Source organism: Emys orbicularis, chromosome 4 (assembly GCF_028017835.1).
Source record: "Emys orbicularis isolate rEmyOrb1 chromosome 4, rEmyOrb1.hap1, whole genome shotgun sequence".
Lineage (NCBI taxonomy): Eukaryota > Metazoa > Chordata > Testudines > Emydidae > Emys > Emys orbicularis.
In genome coordinates, this window is record NC_088686.1 from 103,440,001 (window position 1) to 103,462,500 (window position 22,500).

The window sequence follows — 22,500 nt, forward strand, 5'->3', positions numbered from 1 at the left end:
GAACCAAAATTGCTCTTTTTGTGCCAAGAGGTAGTTGAATATACTGTGTGTGTGACTAATGTAGCTCTTTAGAGGCATAGCACAGAGTGGATATGGGATCTACTACTGCTATTAGCAAAGAACATTTTCCTTTAGCTCATGTGGTAGAAGCCATTTTAGAGGTGAAAGACCAGGATTCTGTCCTCACTCCATGTATGGAATGGTCTCTGTAGAGTGAATTTCTGTGGTCCTTTCTAGATTCAGGTGTGTGAAGGTGAATCTCATAATGAAGTCAATGGAAGTTTTGCTAGGTTAAGGACCACAGCATTTGGCCTATAAAATTGTCAGTTGTCTGCAGCATAAGGATATGTTACAGTAGAGGGAGGAGATTCTGACAGAAACCATTTGTCCACTAAAAACTGAGCGGAGACCAAACACTCATTTCAGTTGGAACCAGAGGCTAGTAATAAACTATGGATGAAATGTCAGTGCTTTCCATTAAGTGACCCCATCTCATCCTTATTTATGACTTCCTAACAGTGAATTTAGTGAGATTGCCTACATGATTGGCATAATTCCATCTGAAACTGCAGATTTGAATTCTTATAAATAGAAATGGTCAAGTATTTAAATATCCAACCTGCCAGGAGAGGAAACATTGGTTACCTATAAGTAATGATGAATTGGAGAAAATCAAGCCACCTGGTATCTGGAAAAGTATGGACTGGGAATTTGACACCAGATCTCATTAACCACTATTAAAGTGACTATTTGGTGTTGCACCAAATGTTTTTTCCTCCTTCTCACCAGCATTGGGCAACAAAGCTATCGAATGGGGGGAAAAAAAGTTCAGTGAAGACTAAAAAATGCTAGTTATAACTGCAGTTACAGACTCTCTCTCTCTCTCTCTCTCTCTCTCTCTCTCTCTCCACCCCCAAAATTGATTCTTTTCTCTATCCAACCAAGTCAAACAACTGACATGTAATGTGTTCTGTGTTTAGCAGGACCACACACCTAGAACAACTGTCCACAAATGGGATGTAGGTGACATAGATTGTATTTACTAACTGGGGGGTGAGGACAAGCTCCCCTACAGTTATTTCATAGAAAAAGAGAAGGCCCAAATTCTGTTCTCCAGTAGACAATTGACTGCAGTGGAGCTGCACCAGTGTAACCAGGGCAGAACTTGACCAAGAGTGTCTATCTGTAGTGTCACTAGTTACAAAAGATCTCTTCCATGATAGGTTTAGTGCTTGAGGTAGATGTTCTCTCCCCCCACCCCTCCCTTTAATTCTAAATCATGTCAGAGTCTTCAACCATCTTCACCGCTGGCTGGCAGACAGTTTGGACGGAAATCAGCCAGTGCTACCTGCTTCAAGATCTTTAATGCTTGATGGAACTGTGAATCTTGGTGTATTAGCCATTTGTTCAGAAAGGAGGAGGAGGAACGGAGATGCAACACATTGGTGTCTTTCAACAGTATGATGATCTCCCCATGTTGGGTGCCAGAACTGAGACTGTGTTGTTCTGTGGGGCACTTTCTTTTGAAGAATTATAATCCAGTGACACAGGACAAAGGACCAAAAGTAATGAGACGTGCACCTTTTGACATCAGTGGCAAAACTCCCATTGACTTAACTGGAGCAGGTTGAGGCCCTAAATAAACTTTAGAGGATGAATTAAAAGAACCTTGGAAGCCTATGAAAATGAGATCCAACAGCCTGGGCTCAATCACAACTTCTCACCCATTATGATAGTCTGATGGATAGTCTACAGTATAGTTTGAAAGAACATGGAGGCTCCTATTTATTGGTTTCAGTCAGGGGTCGGCAACCTTTCAGAAGTGGGGTGCCGAGTCTTCATTTATTCACTCTCATTTAAGGTTTTGCTGCCAGTCATACATTTAAATGTTTTTAGAAGGGCTCTTTCTATAAGTCTATAATATAGAACTAAACTATTGTTGTATGTAAAGTAAATAAGGTTTTTAAAATGTTTAAGAAGTTTCATTTAAAATTAAATTAAAATGCAGAGCCCCCCGGACCGGTGGCCAGGACCCGGGCAGTGTGAGTGCCACTGAAAATCAGCTCACGTGCCGCAGGTTGCCTAACTCTGGTCTAAATACAGAGGGGAAATAGTGAAGGCTGGTGGGTATGCTCCCCAGTGTTCCCAGGGTTGTGTAGATATAATAAAAAAGGATTGTTACCTCTTTGTGGTCTTTAAGTGTTGTTCTAATGAATGCTTTATCAGGTTGATCCAAAGTTCACTGAAGTCAGTAGAAAGACTCCAGTTGACTTCAGTGGACTTTGGATCAGGCCCATAGGGGAGTATATGTATTGTTTATAAATTCTTAGGATCTACTGTGTATATCTTCATAGTGCCCAGGATGGAAGACAATACACTACTAGTGCATTTTAATTACAGACGTCTAGCATGTCAGAGAGTTGAACACCCTCTTTGTCCAATAGTTGGAGCATCTCTAACTAACGAAATGACAGACTGCAAAAGAATGGGATTGGGTCAAATGTGAAGTGAAGCCCTTGTACCCTGGGGGTACAAGTCAGTACAAAATCACAATAAAGTGGTTGATACTTTCCATCTTTAGGGAATGCTTCAGTTTCCTAACACAAATTGCCTGTAATAGATTTTAATTTCTGCGTGCATTCTGTAATTATTTTTGTTTCAATGTAACTGTGAAATTGAGTGTTTTGCTTCTGCTGTTATCAGGTCACTTGTGAAAATAAATAGTGTATCTCTCAGAACAGTGATGTTGTTATTATTCAAAGGCTACATGTTTGGGCAATTATGCAAACATTGTCTTACTGTCAGTCAATAAAACCTTTTCCTGAATACCTGGGACACTTGAATTAATTAGACTTTTCTTCATCTTTGAATGCCACGGTATTAGTCCCTGTGCAGAGGGTGCATCTCTGTTACCCTCTTGCCCCCAGTCCAAGCCAAAAGTGCACCACCACCACCTCCCTTTGTATACCCAAAGAGTCACATTGCTGAGCAGCTGCTCACCTGAGTCAGCCCCTTGGAGTGAATGGTACTATTGCTGCGACCAACTACTCATCACTGTCCGTAGGGGTTCACGTCCTGGTCCTAAACGATGACATCTGCAATGCACTGGAACCCCACCTGACCGCACAATGAATCCCAGCGTCACCTCAAACACAGGGCAAAACGACTGGGCTGTTTAAATTGGGAAATGATAACGAACAGAGTTTATTTCCAGCGCAAGAATGATATTTCTTATAAATGGCTTATTTTTATCTACAGATCCTATAGCCCATAACACAGCTGCACATAATAGTCAAGATCCAAAGCTACGTGGCTTTTAAGGGTTTTTTTCAGGGTGGTGGAGGTTGCATGTTGTCAAAAAAGAGGCTAATGGTCACTAATTTTGTTATCAAAAAATTTTGTGCTTGTTTCCTTGTCTAGATGGGCCCATTTGCATGAAAGTGGAGAACATTGATGTTTTTGCTATACACATTTCAATTAAACAGCTAAAGTGAAATTGTGCAAAATCAAGTGAATTGAAACAGCAAAAATGTTATGTGAGATTCTGCTGAATAAGAACTGTGAATCTTGCACAGGTCCATTGTGTAAGACATTTACCATAAAGGAATCAATAAAAATACCTCTGAATTTGGATTTCAGTACTAGAATCTTTATCAGAGCTTTGAAAAATATTCTTTACAAAACCAGAATCACTCCACATTTTCAACCTTCCAATGAAATACCATGGCAGCAAGCATCTCATCTGTTGGACATCTGCAAAAACTTCAGTGCAACAACTTTTCATAGTGCATTTTTGAGTTTTGAGCTTGGTTGATTGCCTGGCTTCTATGACACAGCTAAAGTCTTATGATATTTCTTCCTTCTCTGATTGGCAAAGCCTACCTCATATGCTCAGGAAGATCAGCAGAAGCCATTTTGACCTGTTTTCTCAGGGAAGGAAGGAAATCCTAGAATATGAGGGTTGGAAGGGACCTCAGGAGGTCATCTAGTCCAACCCCCTGCTCAAAGCAGGACCAATTCCCAGACAGATTTTTGCCCCAGATCTCTCAATGGCCCCCTCAAGGATTGAACTCACAATCCTGGGTTTAGCAGGCCAATGCTCAAACCACTGAGCTATCCGTCCCTCAAGGCTCAATGCTTGTAGAAGAGCATGGACAGAATTTGCAGTTCACTCTGTTTCCCTTCCATGCCACAGTGCTCTGTTCAGTGGTGCTTCTTTGCTCAGTATCATGAAGATGATGAGTGTATGGGCAGGGGACGGATAGCAGGGATAGACACCAGGCCCCACCGAAGGAATATACTGGGGCTCCAGTTGCTAGTACAAACCTTAGGCGGAAGCAGTTGCAGTGGAGCAGCTGCTGCACATTGAGTCTTCTGTTTGAAAGGATTACTTTTTCCCATCCCTTGTTAGGAATCTATATCACATATATAATCTGGCACTAAATCTTTCTTCTCTGATTTGTCTGGAGTACCCTGCTGTGGTTCACTCAGAATTTTTGGCTGGTTTTGTCTCATGCTATTATTTTATGAAACTTTCATTTGCTCATCTTCAATCCTGTGTCATCTGTTTTAATTGTGCCGCTTGCACAGGTGACTTTAAATAAGAGGGAAGGGATACAGGTTAAGGGCTAGACAAGGAGGTCTGTCTATTCTACCTCTGTGCCACAGGTGCATTCACCTGCTGGCATATGCCTGAATGGCCTTCCCTATTGGTGGAGCATGGAGTCCAGATCCCAGGTGCTGGACTAAGTGCACTCTTTTGGTAGATGTTCGTGATTTGCATCCATTTTGTCTCTGTCCCTGTCCTTGGCCAGTCTCCTTCAGACAAGGTCATGGATAAATTCCTTCATGTAAGCTGTCCATTTACTATAACATCATAAGGCCTAATGCTCATCCAAGGCAAAGTATCCCCAACTTTGACAATCCGTCCCCTGTCTTCCACCTGCAGCTTTACCTCCACTCTCTGCCCCTCCTCTTGTAAAAACAGTTTTAATTGTTTGGTAAATTTCCCCAGTGTAGATGAGGCCTAAAAGGACTTTCTGATTGAATTGGTGCCCTGTTTATGATGCCTGCTGTAAATGGCAGCATGCGTGTGTTCTCGATGGTTCACTCCTTGAGCACACAGAGCAGCGAGGTGGTGTACGGCTCTATGTGAATGGATAGGCACAATGCAGTGCTGTAAAATGCAGGCAATAAAAGATGGCCACCCCAAAGGAGACAGGAAGGAGGCAAAGTCATGTTTTTGCCCCTACTCTGTGTTGGCAAGTAGCAATGGTTGGCTTTGTAGAAGAGCCTACACTATTCACCTCTCAGAGCCTCTGCTGTGGCAAGTGCAGCGCTGCACCTCCTCCAACTCCAGGGAGTGCCTAAAAGGTGCAATACAACCCATAAATAATCCAGTTTTCTCACGCTATCTCTCCCATTCTCTCTCTTCCCATGACTTCAGTGGGTGTAAATCATTCTGGCTCCAAAGACCTAAGTGCTGCTTTATGCCAGCAAAGGATCTGGGCCATAGCTGGCTGCTGTCCCACTTCTTTAATAGCTCGAAAGTTCATGAGCACAAATGTTGCGTGTGAAAGAGGCTTTTTCACCTGATGGGTGGGGGTGGGGAGAAAGCAAAATTTCAGCTTTGCAGAACTGAACAAGACAGAATGGAGACATTTTCTGAACCAACTTCAATTAAAAAAAGGGCTTAGCTTTGCACAGCTCAACTCCTTCTGGTGGAACTTCACACTTGTAAGGAAGGCTAGCAAAAGTTCTGGACACCACTTAATACTACCATGAGAACTTAAGTGGCTGCAATGGGGCATCTGCCCCACACTGGCCCATAAGGGGTAATAGAGCCCTATGGAGGCTGTGCAGGATGCAGCCAATTAGAGAGGGGCTGTGAGGAGCAGCCAGTCAGGGCAGGGCTGGCCCATATAAGAAAGGCTGCAGGGCAGAGCAGCTTCAGTGGTTGCCTGGAATTTGAGGTGGGAAGACCAGGCTATTAGCAGGAGGAAGGAGTGCCAGCACCCTGGACAGAACAGTATGGTCAGCAGGGACCAGGGAAGCTAGAGAGAGCTCCTGGCTACCTGCTAAGACTGGTAGGCTGAAGCCCTGAGGTAAGGGTAAAGAAGGTGCTGGGGGCTGCGGAGAAGTGGCCCAGAGAAATGAACTGAGGAGTCAGAGGGGACGCAGCTAGTGGCAGCCATCTACAGGGTCCGTGGGCAGGACCCAGAGTAGTGGATGGGCATAAGTCCACCCTCCCTCCCCACCCCCCGCCTCTGAGGAAGTGGACAATGGGCAGCAGTCACCACTGAGGGAAGTAGCTGGACAGTGGACTGCAGTTCCCCCAGAAGGTTGGAGAACAGAGAGTGACACGGCCGGAGGGCTGTGCCACAAAGAGGACAACATGGTCCTGGGAGTGACACGGGGCCTGGAGCAGAAGTTGCAGTGGTGAGACACCACCAGAAGAGGGCACACCGGCTAGCAGAGCTAATCCCTGGGACAGCCAGCAGGAGGCGCCACAGTGAGTTGCATCCTGTCACAGTGGCATATAGGCCATTGTGCTGCTCTTTGTGCAGGGTTAAATTTCACCCTATGTTAATATTGCAATAATTCAGATTTGTGGTCATTAAAGTTTTATCACATGAAGGAAATAGTCATTGTAACTGTCAAAGTATTATTGATTATTTTAATATGGAACCTTCCCCCATGTAATCAATTGCTTTTTTGTAAATAAGTATGTGCAGTAATTAAATGGGTGGGATTTAAATTCTCTGCATTTTGTGGGCAGCTGGGCTACCTCCTGCCTATGTGGTATTCATTAGAGCAGCATGTCCAAGAGAGGGAAAAATACTCATTTATTATTAGAATTTTAAAAATATATATGTAAATTGTATAATCTGAATAAGTCAAGTGTTACAAATTGCTATTGAACTAGCCCTACATCACACAACAGCTCTAGTGAGACAGTGGATACAGTTACGCTCGTTGGGCCACACTCACCCATGCCTGTGCAAGGAGCAGCTCATCAAGCTTCACAGTCCAGTCTCCACCCGATCGTTTCACTCCCTCCCTGGTTCTGCCCAGACAGGGCAACTTTAGGTTCTTTCCAGGGCTCCATAGTGAAAGCTGCAGAGAGGCTGAGCTGCAGCCATGCACTCACCTTGGCAATGCCTCCTTCTCAGTCAGTGCCCTTCACTCAATAGGATAACTATGGCTGCTCCCTGTTAGAGGAGACAATGTACCTGCCTTGACCCACTGTAGTCCTACCCAACCACTGTTAGACTTCCTGCAGCCAGGGTTTGTGCCCTGGCTTATTCCACCAGTCTATTCTAGGGAAGAATGTAGCCCACTGGCAAATGACACCCAGGTAATCACTCCACACCTTTCCATGTGATGATCCTTTCTGGAGTTACTTCTGCTAGTCTGTTTCAAAGGGGATGGTGCCATTATTCCAGTGTTCCTCATTCCAACATGTAACGCTGACAATACTTTTCTTTATTCAAGCAGTCTAAGCCTACACTTGGCTGATCACTCACTGGGCAAAATTGGAACAAGTGCCAGTTCAAAGCCTCCAATGCTGGTTCCGGTTGTTGAAGCACCTAAGATCCTTATTTTCCCTGCATTCTATCACCATATGTAAAGAAGTAACCATTGCAATCTTACAGTTCACACAGTGCTTGCTGTTATTCCTGTTGATAGTCTGTAATACCTCCAGAGTTGTGAGTAGGATTTTAAGACACCCACCTTGTGCCTTGTGTTTATGGTGTTTTGTTCTTATTTACTCAGATACCTTCCTCCAGGCCTCAGATATTCTGCCCCCAATTTTTATTTTTAATACTGGCCCACCTTAGGTATCTCACTAGACACAGAGGGAAATCTTACTACTTGCCACTTTGTCATTCCCTCCCCAAGGCCCAAAAATCTATCGCTGACGTTACTGACTTTGCCATTGTCAGGTGTTTGTGGATAGAAGATAGGCAGATAGAAGATAGGCAACCATATCCCAGATATATCACTCCTACAAGACTCTCCACTTGTCCTCCTAGTGCTGGGGGCTGCATTATCAATCACCAGCCATCATTTGTGTGCACTCAGAACAGCACATGCACGTATAGTCAAATCCCCCACCCCCCCATGCAGAGGGCTAGCACAAGGCCTGCGTAATACCTGAGTCCCACTGACACTCTATGTACAATGCATCTGTTTATTCAGCATGGCTAGAAGTAAAAGACTGGATTCACTTTTCCCTGCCCCAAAGGCAAGTAGTCTCCTGTAGGGAAATCATCAATCTCTGTAATGCTACCCAGCTCTTACAGAGCACTTTCCAGCCAGAGATCTCAAATCGCTTCACAGAGGAGGCCACTATCATTATCCCCATGTTACAGATGGGGAAACTGAAGCCCAGAGAGGTGAAGTGACTTGCTCACAGTCACCTAGCAGGCCAGTGACAGAGCCAGAATACCACCCAGCTCTCCTGAGTCCCAAGCTGGTCCCCTGTCCACCAAGCCCAACTGCCAAGGATTTTCCCTGTTCCGTAGTGGTGAGGCAGTGTCGTGCCATTGTGTGCTAAATGTTGTAAAAGGCACTGAGATGTGATAGCTATGGACACCTGGTAAATTGGTGTAAAAGTAACAATAAATATAACACTGATTTATTTATAGAGTGCCCCTTCCTTGGTTTTCCCCCTTCAGCCAGGCATTGCCCAAACAGTTCATATGATGATATATCATCAGGCAAAAAACCCCACAGATGCTAAAAAGCCAAAGTTGCATTACAAAAAATACTAGGGTCATCCTCATAGGCCACAAAAAATAGGGAAAGGGAGTTCCTTGCCCTGGGGCAGCACTGCAGATATGCTGTCATCCTTTGAGCAAAGATCTGAATGCTGGAAGAGGATGTATATTTGGCAGCATCTGAGACTCAAGTTGAGCTGGTCAAGGCATTTCAGCTTGTCCTGTCTTTTCAGTTTGTTATGTGTAAGTGAGGGTGCCCAGGTGATTTCTATGGCATGGGCATTACAGGCATGCAGTGGCTGAATCCTGTCACTGGAGATGAAGAAAGTATGGCAGGTGATCACAGAGAGAATTAGCTCATGTATTTTGACAGGTGAAGCCTAAATAAAGTGAACTAATTTGACAGGAAGTGAAGCCAAGTTGCAATGGAAGGGATGAAATCACAGAAAGAGCAGATTATCAGAAGAAACAAAATATGTGGATGCGAAATGCAAATTATTGAGCTCACATTACGCCTTAAACAGCCAAGTTCGCGCAGAGGCTTTATACCTGCCACATGCTGTTCACTGCTTGGCACTTTTGGATAAGATAGAAATCACAACCATAGTAAATGCTTCTAGATCTTAACTCAAGGCAGTGGGGGGGTCCATGTGACTGCCATTCCCTAAGGGGAGAGAGAAAATGCTATGTGGGGCACCAAAGTAATGGTGGATTTCTTAGCATATGGTCTTGTTAACTGTGAGCTCTGACAGCTCTCTGCTGTATGGAAGCAAGGGAAATCATTACGAATATCATTAGCAGGCAGTTTGAAAGCTTTCTAGCCACTGTTTCAGAAGAAGCTACATATAAGCAAAGGGGGAAACTTAACAAAAGTTATGGTTCGAAAAAGTTTAGTCTTTGAGTTTAAAAAAGAGAGAAGAAAATATGTATGAAACAAACTGCAAATAATGTGCAAAATTGGGATTTTTTTCATTAAAGATGCTCCCAACCAAATATACTGTAGAAGCAGAAAAATACTATCTACCCAGATCAGAGCAATTAACAGCTGGCCTACTTTGGGGCTGTATTTCTGTGTCTACACTGCAAAATTAAGTTGACTTTATCTAATTCGAATTAATTAAGTCAATTGTGCGTGGCCACACCATGGTCATTGTCTCGAGGAAGTGCATCCTCACTAGCAGTGCCTCCATCGATGCACAAAGCAGTGCATCGTGGGTAGCTATCCCAAAGTGCAACTTGCCAGAGTGTGTTTTGGGAAGTTTGTGCAGTGTCTCATGGGACCAAAACATTGTCGCAGGGGAGAATGGGAACATTGTGTCGGCATCCCATGATGCAATGTCCTCCCTCCTTCATATCAATGGCAAACAACCCAGTGGTTTTTACGCCATAAAACCGCCGTGCGTACGCCATAACCCCAGAAGCATGGAACCTGCTACGCTGTGCACTCTTGTTGTGAGCATCTCAAACACCTCGCGCCTTCTCCTGCAGTATTTCCAGAGCCAAAGTAGGGTCTGCCGCATGGAACATAGTGATGTCCTGCAAGCAGCCCTGCTGCAAGCCATTGAAAAAAACAATTCACAGTTGCTGCTGGAAGTCACAGAGCAGCTGCACTCTGTTGAACGCCGTTTCTGGTCCTGTGAAACAAGCACTGACTGGTGGGACCGCATCGTTTTGCAAGTATGGGATGACGAGCAGTGGCTGCAGAACTTTTGAATGCAGAGGATCACCTTCCAGTAACTTTATGCAGAGCTTTCCCCTGCGCTGCAGTTCAGCAACACAAAAATGAGAGCTGCTCTGACAGTGGAGAAGCGAGTGGTGATCGCAATTTAGAAGCTTGCAATGCCAGACAGTTACTGGTCAGTGGGGAATCAATTTGGAGTAGGTAAATCAACCGTGAGAGCTGCTGTGCTGTGCTCCAAGTGTCCAGGGCCATTAATCGACTTCTGCTATGAAGGGTAGTGAGTCTGGGAAATGTGCAGGACATAGTGGATGGTTTTGCCACAATGGGGTTCCCTAATTGAGGTGGAGTGATAGATAGCACACATATCCCCATCTTGGCACCAGACCGCCTTGCCAAAGAGTACATAAACCGAAAGGGATACTTTTCAATGGTGTTGCAAGTGCTGGTGGATCACAGGGGGCGTTTCACCAACATCATCGTAGGATGGTCAGGAAAGGTTCATGACGTGTGCATCTTTAGGAACTCGGGTCTGTTCAAAAAGCTGCAATCTGGGACTTTCTTTCCAGACCACAAAATTAACATTGATGACGTTGAGATGCCTATGGTTATCCTGGGGGACCCAGCCTACCCCTTGCTTCCATGGCTCATGAACCCATACACCGGCCGTCTAGACAGCAGTAAGGAACAGTTCAACTATAGGTTCAGCAAGTGCAGAATGGTGGTTGAATGTGCCTTTGGTCATTTAAAAGGGCACTGGAGAAGTTTACTAACAAGGTTGGACCTTAGTGAAGAGAACATCCCCATAGTTATAGCTGCCTGCTGTGTGTTCCATAATATCTGTAAAAAAAAAGGGGGGAAATTTTACACAGGGGTGGGCCTTTGAGGCAGATCGCATGGCAGCCATTTTTGAACAGCCAGACACCAGGGCAATAAGAAGAGCACAGCAAGGGGCGCTGCATATCCGCGAGGCTTTGAAAAGCTGTTTCAATGAGTCACAGTAATGTGAGCTGCTTGTCTGTATTGTGCTTTCCCAAACCTTCACCTGGCTTATATCAGTGTCCCTGTAAAGCCAACCCCCCGCCCAAGCCCACTGCTTCTACTCAATAAATAACCTTTATTTCTCGAATCCATTTACTTAACAAACATAAGTAAAGAGGGAGAACAGAAAAAAAAGTTAGTCTTGGGGAAAAGGGGTTGTAAAATTGGAACGGGAGAAACATTTTTAGCTGTGTAACATAACACTGCATTCTAGACCATCAAAGGTCTGTGAATGGGCGTCTTCTGTTCCTTGTACCCTCCCCCTGAGTTAAGTGAAAGGGATAATGGACTTTTCTCCCATGCCTCATGGAACGCTTGGGGGAGGGTGATTCTGCACCAGGCGAAGCTGGCTGGCTGTTCAGTGGGGTCTGCAGAGGGACTCTACCCTCCTCTTTCTGTTCCTACAGTTCAACCAGATGCCTCAACATATCTGATTGGTCCCTCATAATCGAAAGCATCTCATCCTGCATCTCATGCTCATCGGAAGCTTTCCTGCTCTCCATGTCCATGTCTAACTTCTCAGACAGTGAAATCGTCCACGCTCTCAGCTCTGTGTCAGCTGTCCCGGAGGCGTTCATTATCTCGGTGAACATGTCCTCCCGCGTTCTCTTTCTCCTCCTTCTAATCAGCGAAAGGCTGCTTTCAGGTGTTGATGACATGCCGAAGGACACATTTCCAGCTGTTAGTCATGGGGAAAAAAGAAAGGAGCCATTGTACATGCATAAAGTGTTTCCATAGCAAGGCCGTTTTCATAAAAAAAAAAAACCCTAATTACAGTAGGTGCAAGCCATAAAATAATCAGAATCCGTAACCGTTCACTGCACCGTTTTGCTGTTCCAGCCATGGTGAGTAGCCCCCTCATACTCACACCCCCGAGTCATGGGTGACTGCACTTTTAATGAAATTTATGGCAGGCTCATGTTGGGAGCAGAGGTAGCTTGTCGAACAATGACCCTTCTCCATAGCACCACGGAAAGCTGTTTATGAACAAGGCGGGAGGGGAAATGTTTTCACTCCCAAATTGCAGAATCTCACATGTGGGGCCCCAGTCCCCTGTCAGCCACTTAAACTACTTGCCGACCCATGCCGAGCACAGTAAAGGCACATTAGCAGCTGCGTGGTTTGGCGATCTGCAATGGGGTGGGGTGGTTCTACATGCTCTTTTTTTTTCTCTCTCTTGTAAGAGCACTTTTAATGAGATCTTCCCCTGTTTCCCCTAGGCAACCCCTATGTGATATCAGTCTCCTGAGGGTAACAGAGGCAGAAAGGAAGGAGATGCTGCAAGTATCTGGGTATAGACCCGATCCTTATGCTGCTATGCTGTGTACCACAATGATGCTAGCAGAATTAATTCAGGAGTTGAGTGTGAAAGCATCCTACCATGGTGGAAGAAATAAGACTGCCCTGCCCAGAAACCTTCTGCAAAGGATTGCAGAGTACCTCCATGAAAGTTTCCTAGAGATATCCATGGAGGATTCCTGTGCTATCCCAGTCCACATAAACAGTCTTTTCTGGGGGCCACCCTCTGCGTAACTGGAGCGGCCTCTTGTAAGCAGAGAACCACAGCACCTCAATTTTCTTCACAGTAAACATGCAATACCACCATAGGCGCCAACTTCTGCTGGCGCCACTGAGTTCTCAACCACCCTTATGCCCCTGGCCCCGCCCTGACTCCACCCCTGTCCCACCCCCTCCTGCCCCCTGCCCCACCCCCATTCCAACCCCTTCCCCAAAATCCCCACCCCAACTCTGTCCCCTCCCTGCCTCTATTCCAACCCCTTCCCCAAATCCCCACCCCAGCCCCGCTTCTTCCCCGCCTCCTCCCCTGAGTGCACCGCATTCCCGTTCCTCCCCCCTCCCTCCCAGAGCTTGTTACACCTCAAAACAGCTGGGAACGCGGCGCGCTCAGGGGAGGAGGTGGAGGCGGAGGTGAAGTGATGTGGGGCGGGGCGGGAAGCTTGGCTGCCAATGGGTGCAGAGCACCCACCAACTTTTCCGTGTAGGTGCTCCAGCCCCGGAGCACCCACGGAGTCGGCACCTATGAATACCACCGAATGTGTGTGCCCGCTAAAGTTTAGCTGGACTTTGATTGTAATTGTATACACACCAGAGATGCCTTCTCCAGCATCACAGTCGGCCTCCGTGATGTCCTGTGACCCACAGGGCTCCAGGGTTAAAAATCTTTCCTGGGTCTCGGGGAGAATGGATCCACCGCTCGCCTGTCTCCCATTCTGCTCCTCCTCCTCCTCTTCTTCGTCCTCCTTGTTTTCCCTAGACCCTCACACCTGTGAGGTGTCCCCGTTGCTTGTGGGGGTGCTGGTAGGGTCACCCCTGAGAATCACATGCAGCTCGTTGTAGAACAGGCATGTGTGGGGTTCAGCACAAGAACAACTGTTCGCCTCCCTTGCCTTCTGGTACGCTTGGCGAAGTTGATTTATTTTCAGACGGCACTGCTGTGTGTCCCTCATGTAGCCCACGAGCGATCTCTGCATAGATGTCAGCATTTCTTCTGCTGGATCAGAGCTCTGCCATCACAGACTCTTCTCCCCACACAGCGATGAGATCCACCACCTCCCGTGCAGACCAGGCTGGAGCGCGTCTGGGGAGCGTAGTCTCCATGATCAGCTGTGCTCAAGCTGGCACGCTCCCAATGCTGATCAAACAGGAATTGGGAAATCAAAAAGTCTCGGGGCATTAGCAGGGGAGGGGCTGTTTCCCGTGTACCTGGCTGCGGTGCAGCAGAGTTGAGAATGATCTCCAGAGCGATCACAGATGAGCATTGTGGGACACCACCTGGAGGCCAATTAAGTCAAATTACACAACGCTGCGTCTGCACTACCTCGCAGTTGACCCATGAAAAAAGAATTAAGTGCTGCGCCTCTCGGAGAGGTGGATTACAGAAGTCGACATTAGAGGTGACTTCGGTTGGCATAAAAGACCCTGTAGTGTGGACACATACATTAACAGGTCAGCTTAAGGCAGCTTCCTTCGACCTACCTCTGTAGTGTAGACCAGGCTGAGAAAGATGCACAAATAGATGGCAGTATCCAGGACGGTTAGATTATAGTAGCCACACTACCTGCAGGCTCCTGCAGAACAGCCTTCCCTTAGTGGTACATTCCCCTGGGTTATGCACAGCCAAAGTCTATGATCCAATGGCAGCCAAAGTCTATAATCCATCTGTGATCCAGTGGAATTCTGCTTAACAGGGATATTCTAGAAGAGGATACTATGGGTAATTGATAGTGATGCTGTTCTGGGATTCTGTTGGACATCCTCAGGATTAGTGTTGAAAATTAATAAGTGACTAATTTTGTGTCAATGAGTATTTTCAATGCTGACCTATAGTGCTGTGCACATTTGTGTAGTGGGGGGAGGGAGATGGGAATAGAGGGTATTTCCTGGAGACTAACGTGGCATATGGGGATGGTTGCCACAAAATTTGGTCCCATTGGCACCATACACTTCAGTGAAATAAATAGCCTACATTTGATCTCCACTCAAAATCATTCAACTCAAAAGGGACCAGGGAATTTCCACTGTGCCTGAACCTAAAAGAATGGATGATTGCTGGGTAAGGTATTTTTAAAAATCCTCTTTACGAGCCCCTGGCCACAGCTGGACTCGGCTATGAGAGAGAGGCTCTTGATATTATTTGTACGTCAAACCATTTTACACAGTTATCCTAGATATTATCTATCACCTAGTGCTTATGTGAAATAATTGGCAAGTCACGTAAAAGATCATACTTGACCAGTACCAGATTGGAGGCTACATTGCGCTGTTAGCCAACACAACTCTGTTCTTTATAGTCATATCTATTCTTTCTAGTTCCTATCATTGGGTTTTACTTCACTGTAGTGTCTATATAGAGTTTTCAGTAAGCGAGGAAAATATGAGAATTTCAGTTCTTACTGAAAGTTCCATTCTCTTATTCACAAATCCCTTCTCATTTTGGTCAATCATATTCATTTCAAAAGAAAATTAATAGTTAGTACTGCAACATTGCTTGAAATGTTATGCCATGTGGCTTCATTTTTTTTTTTTTTTTTACAAAATCATAAATCTGGTCTTGAAACAAATATTGAAAGAACAGAGAGATTATACTGGGTGTGCATTCTCGGATATTCTAAGTGAGCTTCTGCTGTGTGGGAGCCATAGAAACACACAGACTTTGCTTCCTCACCAGCCGAGCTATTCAGCCGGAAGCTAGGCTGATTACAAACAAGTTTTTGGCCAAAGACTGCTGGTACCCCCAGCAGAGATCTGCTGGAGGGTGCAGACTTAATTATAATGAATCTTCCCTACTGCTGCAGAACACTAATCCTGATTCACCAGAGTCCAAAGCCTTTGTTTGATTGTGGAAACTGTTTTTGGATTTTTCAAAGTTAATCCAGCTCTGAACTTGAGACATTTAGGTGTGGAAGCTCTGCACAGTATGCTGGCTCAGTAATCTGGGATGAGATTTTTGGCCTGTAAAGTTCATACCTGTTGCACCTTTGGGTCTTTCTTATACCTAATCTCAAGGCCACTGGTTATGTTAGCAATATGTGCACAAAGAAGGTGGAGTAACAGCTTCAACAAGGAGCAGGCTCTAATCAAAACAAAACCGTAGCCTATATAATGCAGGAAGCAACTTCTCTTCAAGAGGAAGAGCCTTCAGATGACAAATACTACCTAATTAGGGCCATCTATTGATACTTGAAGGCATTCTACTTTCAGTATGTATATATAATTCTCTCTTGTATCTGTTGTCTTGGTCTATCTCTCTGTCAAGAATTCAGCATGTGCCTTGACTCCAACTCCCAGCAAAGAGAATGGAAAAACTTCCTTCAACTTCAGTGGGAGCTGTATCAGTCCCCATGTGATGAGGGAAAGGATCAACCTTCACATTAGTCAGGATCAACCAAATGCGTCTGTCAATTCAATCTTTCATGAAAGGCCTCTCTCACTGCCCTGGTCTACACTACGAGTTTAGGTCGAATTTAGCAACGTTAGATCGATTTAACCCTGCACCCGTCCACACGACGAAGCCATTTTTGTCAACTTAAGAGGCTCTTAAAATCGATTTCTGTACTCCTCCCCAACGAGGGGATTAGCGCTGAAATCGACCCTGCTGGGTCGAATTCGGGGTAGTGTGGACGCAATTCGATGGTATTGGCCTCTGGTAGCTATCCCAGAATGCTCCATTGTGACTGCTCTGGATAGCACTCTCAACTCAGATGCACTGGCCAGGTAGACAGGAAAAGCCCCACGGACTTTTGAATGAGCTCCAGCATGGACTGAACGGGAGGTTCTGCATCTGATCGCTGTATGGGAAGACAAATCCGTGCTATCTGAACTCCGTTCCAAACGATGAAATGCCAGAATATTTGAAAAAATCACCGAGGGCATGAAGGACAGAGGTTATAACAGGGACCTGCAGCAGTGCCTCGTGAAACTTAAGGAGCTCAGGCAAGCCTACCAAAGAACCATAGAGGCAAATGGCCGCTCCGGGTCAGAGCCCCAGACATGCCGCTTCTATGATGAGCTGCATGCCATTCTAGGGGGTGCCCCTACAACTACCCCACCCCTGTGCTTCCCTCCTCCCCCACCCCTCCTGGGCTACCTTGGCAGTTATCCCCCCATTTGTGTGACAAATTAATAAAGAATGCATGAATTTGAAACAACAATGACTTTATTGCCTCTGCAAGCAGAGATCAAAGGGGGGAGAGGAGGAGGGTTGGCTTACAGGGAAGTAGAGTGAACCAAGGGGGTGGGTTTTCATCAAGGAGAAACAAACAGAACTTTCACACCGTAGCCTGGCCAGTCATGAAACTGGTTTCAAAGCTTCTCTGATGCACAGCGCGCCCTGCTGTGCTCTTCTAACCGCCCTGGTGTCTGGCTGCGCGTAATCAGTGGCCAGGCGATTTGCCTCAACCTCCCACCCCGCCATAAACGTCTCCCCCTTACTCTCACAAATATTGTGGAGCACACAGCAAGCAGTAATAACGATGGGAATATTGGTTTTACTGAGGTCTAACCAAGTCAGTAAACTGCGCCAGCGAGCTTTTAAACGTCCAAAGGCACATTCTACCACCATTCTGCACTTGCTCAGCCTATAGTTGAACTGCTCCTTACTACTGTCCAGGCTTCATGAGCCATGGGAGCAAGGGGTAGGCGCGACCGCGCGATGCTGCCGACTGGGAGAGCAGCCTGAGGCAGAAGCCTCCAGCTGGCATGATATTCCAGGCAGGACTGAATCTCCATTAGACGAAACTTAAAGAAGAGAATGACCTGGAGTCATTCCCATTTTTGTCCAGGCACCCCCGACCGACCTCACCGAGGCCGGCCAGGAGCACCCATGTCTGCCCAGGCACCCCTGACCAACCTAACCAAGGTTGGCCAGGAGCACCCACGGGACGACGACGACGGCTAGCAGTCGTATTGCACTGTCTGCCGTCCGCAAGGCAAGGCAAGGGGATGCTGCTGTGTAGCACTGCAGTACCGCGTCTGCCAGCAGCACCCAGGAGACATACAGTGACAGTGAGCTGAGTGGGCTCCATGCTTGCTGTGATACGTCGTCTGCATGGGTAACCCAGGAAAAAAGGCAAGAAACGATTTTTTGCCGTTGCTTTCACGGAGGGAGGGAAGGAGGGGTGCCTGACGACATGTACCCAGAACCACCCGCGACAATGTTTTTGCCCCATCAGGCATTGGGAGCTCAACCCAGAATTCTAATGGGCGGCAGAGACTGCGGGAACTGTGGGATAGCTACCGCAGTGCAACGCTCCGAAAGTTGATGCTAGCCTCGGTACTGTGGACGCACACCGCCGACTTAATGCGTTTATGGGGACACACACAATCGACTGTATCAAATCGATTTCTAAAAAATCGACTTATATTAAATCGACCTAATTTCGTAGTGTAGACATACCCACTGAGTCTACAGCCATTAACTACTGAAATTTCAGTCCTGTATTGAGGAGGAGGCCTGTTGCCCTGAAAGTGTATTTCATCATTTGGAAAGGATATGAGACTAAAGCAGACACTGTTGGAAGATAGGTTTACTTTATCTGAATGACCTTTGAAGGACCTTTGTGTCTCCTGTAGCACCTCTACCATTATAGGCTGGATAAAAATACCTCAGAGAATGTTTCGACTTCTTGAGGCCCCAACTAGCAAGGCATGAGAGAGTGTTCATCTTCCAAGTGCCTTTCAGGAATTTTTCTGTTCTCTGGTTCCTTGCTATCAGTGTGGAACAAATAGTAAATAATATATTAGCTTTTGTTCAGAGTGCCAAGGGTGTGCCACAGGTATCCATCTCAAATCATCTATCTAGCTTCTTGTTCATAATGCTTGCCTTATAGGCATAACATCATTATAGCTGAAAGAAAAATTCTTTGCTCTTTAAGTCCTTCAGGTCGGGGATTGTCTCTTTTCTCTGTTTGTCCAGTGTCCAGTATATAGGACTCTAATCCCAACTGGGGCCATTGAGTGCTACCATAATACAGATATTTACTCCCAATCATAATGACTTTCTCAACAGTGTTTGTGCTAGGGACTAGACAAATGGTAATCAAGAAATACATTGTCATCATTTTGTTGTTCATGTCACAATACAATATAATACGCAATACAAACCACTAGAGAAGGGCATTGAAAGATTCATCGGGGCAGAGGGTGGGGGTTAACACTGTCTACCAGAATTACTCTGTCCTTCACCTAAATTGTGATCATGAAGCTTAGAGGGGCTTTGATTATGGACCTCAAACCTTCTGGAAACATAGGATCTGATTCTCATTTATATGAAAAACCCTTGGAATGTTCTCCTGAATAAAGAGGCCTTAAAGTGAGTTAAATGTAATTTATGACCACCTTAGGGCCCCTTTACACTCCCAGGGCAGAGCAGTATAAACGGGCCTTACTATAAAACAGAATCAGGACCTATGAGACTGGCAGCAAAAGTTGGGTGAACAGATGAATGAAAAATTCATTTAAAGAATTTCACTTTTTATTCTGTTCACTTATTTTTCACAAGCAGATTGTAGTTTTCTTGAATGTCCTAGTTTTTCAAAATTATTAACAGAAAACCATTTTTAAAAATAATTTTTGGCCAGCAGATTATTTGTGAATCATTCATTACAAATACAGATAAACCCCAATTATCCAAATGTCAAGTGGGATAACCATAGCAATCACATAATCAGAGTTTCAGCAGTGCAAAATTTCTATATTTTATATAATCATAGTTCAGTTAGCCAGGGGTTTACCTGTATCTGATATACAAAATTTGGGCTGTGTTCATTAGCGGTGCTTGGACAAAAGAGGATTTGTTATATTGCTATTTTCATTTATTATTGTATTGCAGTGTTGCCTACAGGTCCCATCTGAGATCAGGAACCCATTGTGCCAAACACTGTATATACAATTAATGAGACAGTACATACTCTGATGAGTTTATTGTCTAAACAGACAAGATGACAAAGGGTGGGAAGGGAAACAGAGACAGAAACTTGCCCAATGTCACAGGAATAACCAGGTAGCCTGATTTCCAGTCCTGTGACTTATCTGTTAGACCTTGTTGCCTGTCCTAGTCTGTAATTGGATGAGTGTAATTCTCAGAGTGACATTCCTGGTGTGAATATTCACATTTTCAAATTCAAAATCTGATTTCCACAAACATTCTCCAAAATTCACTAAAGGGCCCAGTTGCAAGCCCATTGAAGTCATAGGTTCAGGCCCACAATTAAACCCATTCACTAGGGGATTTGTGGAAGGGAAACACAAAAGGGTTGGGAACACAATCAAAATGAATTTGTAACAAAATTCAAAAGAATAGTAACAGATGGTCTGATCCTCCATTGCCCTGCACGTTCCGTTGTCATTTGCCTCCTTGCAAAGTGGGTGCAAAATGCTACCTAATAGGAATAGTAGCATTTTATGATCATTTTGCTCAGATGTAAATGATGACACGAGTTGCAAGGCAATGGAGAGTCAGGCCCAGAATTCCCCCCCCACCCTCCCAACTCTACTGGTACCTCTTAAGGCTAGCATTTCAGGCTCCGTCCGGCACAGTGCTGAGCACACTGGCCTCTAAGCAGAGCTCTTAAGCATATGCTTAATTTAAAGCATTCTGGGCTTTATCCTACACCAACGGGAGTTTTGCCTTTGACTGCAATGGGAGCAAGTGTAGGGCCATTTAAGTCAATAGGACTACCTATGCTTAGAGGGGAGCTTTGCTGGATCATGGTCAGAATGCTGAGCCCCTTGAAGAGTCAATTCCTTACTGTGTGGGTGTGGATTTGTTGATCCTGTAAGCAAATAGTAGGGGCTGTCGAAAGTCTCGCTGGGTGCTCTAAATATGTTTTACGTTTCCCTAATATAACCACAAGTTTGATAATCTCTTCTCTCCACTCATTTACATTTAGGGATGGCTGTGGTTTTAATGAAGTAGAATATTCCAAATAGTAATGGATCTTAAATTGCTTATTCTTACCAAGAGGTACTCCAGATAGCACATTTGCCTCAAGTGATATAAAGTGATGAGTTAATTCATACACTTGTGTCAATTGCTTGAAGATACTGAGAATTATCTACAGTGATATTCCTGAGATGCCTTTTTGCTCTACCTCCGTACCAGGAAGTGTCAGAGTAGAGATTGCAGTAATCTCTCCAGCGTGTAGGGGCAAGGCCTGTGGAGGTCCTCCAACTGCCACAGACATGGCAGCCTCCAATTCATTAGATCTTTCTCTTCACATCCTTCTGCAGTTCCCTCTGATGGTGCTTAAGGTACTCAAGATTTTGACATATGTAGCCAACCTCCCACAGGATCACCAACTACAGTGATTAATAATTGGTAGAGTCTGTTTTAAGGACACCATGTCAAACAGGGCACTCAAATCCCTTACCACATCCTGCACCAAAGTGGTGATCAGACGGATGTTTTTCTCCTCATTTTGGTGAATAATTCCACAACCATCTTACTCTTCTCCAGAAGAAGCCGTGGAAAGGGCAGAAAAATTTGGGGACATATTCATATCTCTCAGGTCTCTCTCCCTGCTCTGAGAACAAAGGTCTACAAAATGAGGGTGATGCCATCGCCTAGGAGTTTAGTATAAAGCGGAGCAGCATAAAGTAGAGCAAAGAGATGTCAGCCACTGTAATACACTGAATATGGTTTCCTTCTGAGTCTGGCATGTAGAAGACATAGCAGCAGAACACATCCATGCCAAAGTTTGTGAGCATGCAGTTTATGCGATGGATTCCTACCCACATACCGCACATGGGAATTTTCTGCCACAGTAGCTTGGTTAAGATCACAGGACGGGGGGGGGTAAGGGGGAAGGGGCTGGAGTTTTCTTTTTTTTTCCGTTGTGGCTGTTCAACTGAAAGTTTTCTTTGCATCAGAATAATAGAATAAAGATGAGAGAACAATGCTGATGTCTCAAAACCTGGCACCAAAGTTTATTTTTCCTAAGCAGTCTGAGTCTGAACAGTCTTGTCAGACAATGTCAATAGAGGTGAGAAAAAGATAAAAAAATCACTGAATCTGCTTGTGCTGGAAAATAAATAAATGCACAAGACAGGGTAAGTATGTGGCCATTAAAAGTGGCATAACCCTGACTGCAAATTGAACACCCTTGTATGTATTTCCCAGTCTTAAAAGCTCATCATGCCACCTGTATTTCTGAATGAGCTAAGTGTCTAGTGGTATGAAATGAATGTGAAGAGGCAGACATAAGCATTCTCATCAGTGTCCATAGTCATAGCTGGGCATGTAGTGAAGGGTCTCAACTCAGCTTGTTATGGTTATCATGATGCAGAGCCTGAATAAATGCCTCTTCTCCGAGCCCAGACAAACATGAACTGACAAGCACTATGTTTTGCCCTTAAGGCTCCTGTCCACAGTGGTATGATGGCAGTTCTTCTCTGTAAAACCTCCCCCTCCCCCCAAAAGTGAACATCATGGTGTCCTCAGCATTTGTTCGATTTAGACCCCAGCATACCATTCATGTGAGACCCCTACCATGCACAGGCATTGATGCCTTCATTGTTCCACAACAATATGAGGGTATT